The sequence below is a fragment of the Nycticebus coucang genome, chromosome 10, assembly GCF_027406575.1.
Source record: "Nycticebus coucang isolate mNycCou1 chromosome 10, mNycCou1.pri, whole genome shotgun sequence".
In the NCBI taxonomy this organism is placed as follows: domain Eukaryota; kingdom Metazoa; phylum Chordata; class Mammalia; order Primates; family Lorisidae; genus Nycticebus; species Nycticebus coucang.
Genome location: NC_069789.1, coordinates 6,857,534 through 6,860,914, shown reverse-complemented (window position 1 = coordinate 6,860,914; position 3,381 = coordinate 6,857,534).

The following is a 3,381-nucleotide window of genomic DNA, read 5'->3' as shown; positions in this document are numbered from 1 at the left end:
CCAGAGCAAAACCCCGTCTCTACCAACACCAAAAAAAGCTGGGCATTGTGGCGGGCATCTGTAATCCCAGCTACTTGGGAGCCAAGGGAAGAAAAGAAAAAAAGAAAATTCAAACGAAGAAGAATGAACAAGCAAGCTGAAATTGAAAGAAAAATTAAAAAAAGGCCCAGTGCCTGTGGCCCACATACACCTGAGCTGGCAGGTTCAAATCCAACCCCTGGCCCACCAAACAATAATGACGGCTGCAACCAAAAAATAGCCGGGTGTTGTGGCAGGCGCCTGTAATCCCAGCTACTTGGGAGGCGGAGGCAGGAGAATTGCTTGAGCCCAGGAGTTGGAGGTTGCTGTGAGCTATGATGCCACGGCACTCAACCCAGGGCGACAGCTTGAGGCTCTGTCTCAAAAAAAAAAAAAGACAGTTTCTCATTCACAGGGTGAGGGGTCCAGAGGACACCCCAGGGGAACTCTTGGAATCATCAGTCTCTTGAGTCAAGAAACATCTCCATAGTCTGTGGCCTTCCTGTCTTCGTTCCACTTTCCCCTCCTCTCTCCCTGCACTGATGCTCCTGTTGATCAAACCAGGCCAGGAGGCCCGGTGGCCAGGCCCTGGGGAAGAACATGTAGGGAGAAGGGGCTTTGGTGAAAATGGCATGTGTGGAGGAGAGATTTTCTGTTTTCCCAACTCTCTTGGCTTTCAACTGTTGGGATCTCATCCAAGGTGGAATTTCCGGCACTGAGCTGGCTCCCACTGCAGTTTTGTTTTTCCATGTGCATCTCTCCTGAGCTTGCTGGCTGTCCCCCATGGACGCTCCTGCTGCCGTCCTCCTGGGGCTCTGCCTGCAGGCTTGAACAGTGCCTCATTATGGGTGAAGCGTGCCCTGGCGAGCATGGAGGCATGTCCTGTCCCACCCGAGCGAGGGCACACCCTTGAGAAACAGGTTGTTTCACCAACTGCAAAACTTCTGCTCCTTCAGCGTGCTCAGTGTACCGGAGGAGTGGCCTCAGAGAGAGCCAAGAGAGGCCTTTGTCCAGTGTGGTCTGTAGATCCTGATGGACAGAAGGCTCCATTAGGGTAGGAAAGCAGACACAGGGGTTGGGAGTTTGAAAACTATTCCAATAGCTGAGACGAACCTTCTGCAACTCAGCCAGGTAGTGCCCTGCAGGGAAACCCTTTTTTTTCAGTGTTTATTGAGCTGCCACCCTGGACAGACACGCTAAGAGCTGGGGCTGTGCACTGAATGAGAGAAACAGACCCTCCTGGAGCTGACAGCCTGGTCAGTTAGGAAGCAGGTACTCAGCAAGAAAGCAATACATAGACAAGAACCTTACAGACTGTGAAGAGAACTAGAGAGGGAAGAGACAGTGGGAGGAGGGCAGGTGAGGGGTCTGGAGGGAGAGGGGTGGGGCTGCTACCTTAGATAGATAATGAGGCAAGAGAAGGACACACAGGGACAATGAATCCATGCTGAGACTCCGATGATCCTAAGACGTCAAATACAGTAGAACCTCTGCGAGTTGACCATCCCAGGGACTATGACAAACTGGCCAACATACGGAGGCGATCAGCATAAGGAAGTAGGCCTGCTGTACTGATAAGTACATGTGGTGCATGTCCGGTCTATGAAAACCAGGTCAACTTAAGGAGGTGGTCAGTGGAGGGAGGGTCTACTGTATATGAAGAACCAGCAAAGGCTGAGGACAGAGAGGGGCCGGCATGTGAGGGAATGGATGGGGGGTACCAGCATGGCTGAGCACAAGAAGTGAGGGAGAGGAAAGTCAGAGCAGGGACATGCGGGCCTGGTGCACGACAATGAGGTGTGGGGCTTTTATTCTGAAGGCAGCATGAAGCCAGCAAAGGCTTAAGCATGAAGGAAATGATTCTGAGCAGACCTCACCTCCTTGGCTGAGACCTCCCAGCTCATTTGTCTGACCACTCAACTCCCCATATTACAAGGCCCCGGTTTTATAATACATAAACCCTTTTCTACCTTCCTTCTAAAGGATAGGCATTGAGCCATCAGAAATTCCAGAGCCCCAATGGCCCAGTTAAATGGACGCTTGTAAGTTTGCGTCCCTTTGCCTGTGTTAGGTGTTGGAACTCAGCATCCAAAGCCTCCTCGTGTCTGAGGCCTGACAAAGCAGAAGAGAAACTTGAGAGGTTGTCACCAAATCTCACTACATCTGGAATAAAGATCAGGCCAGCATTCAGATTCTCTTTCCCGCCTCCTCCCACCAAAGAACGAAAGTTAAGCAACAGCCATTCAACTGGTGAGTGACACATGCATCAGAAATCTACCCATTTACCAAAGCGACAATTAACCCTAACTAAGGCTCACCCATCCGTTCTCTATTACCCCACCCCCATCTACAAAGAAAACCCAACTCCCTCCCTGTAACTCCCAAAGATAGAAACTATTTCAAAAGAGCCCGTTTATGAAGTAACCACATGTGTTCCCTCCCTCCTTACACAGGACTGGGCCACTGGGCAGAGCAAACAGGTTGACAGGTTGAAAGGATGTAGGGAGGTATCTGTCCCCGCGGGAAAGGTGCCGTTCTGGCCTCTTCTCCATCTCAGTAAAGGATTGTCTGTCCGTGGTCATTTAAAGGATTCCTACCTTCCTGCTCTAATTCTTTTCTCCCATTTGTTCCACAAATATTACTTGGACAGTTAGTATATGTCGTGCAAAGATTTCCCATATAGTTCTTTCCTGGAGCAACAAAGGGGAAAGAGCGTGAATTGTGACGCTGCAAGGTCTCAGTCCTGAGTTCAAGAAATTTTACTTGCCTGGAGCAAATGATTTTCCTCCCCAAAACTTTGGTGTCTGTTTTGGCAACTTATAGCCCCTGAGCATCAGCTGTGATCATGAATAATAAAATGCTTCAAAATGACTGCTGTTTTTCTGAGGTGATTGCATTGGTTTTTCCGTGGGTCTGCTGGTGATCGTGAACGGCCTAGAGCCAGGGGAAGCTGGTGGAGGTCAAGAGTCACTTGTGCCTGCCCCATCCCGCACCCTTTGAGCAACTCTGCCGATGTGGTCCTACCGTCATAAATTTGGAAAAAACGTTTTAACAGCAATTTTTTTTAATTTCGGATTAATATGAAGGTGCAAACGATTATGTTACAATGTTTGCATTTGTTAGGTAAAGTTTCTGTTGTAGTTGTGTCCGGCACCTGGGAGGTGTGCCATATACCTCGGTATTGTGCCCATTAGGTGGGAGCACACTAATCCCTCTCCCTCCTTTTCTTCCTCCCAGCTTGAATTAAATTGAGTTTTTCTCTTATGCGGCATATATTAATTCATTTACTTCGTATTACTGTTCAGTACATTGGATAGTTGCTTTTCCATTCTTGTGATACTTTACTAAAGAGAATGTTCTCTA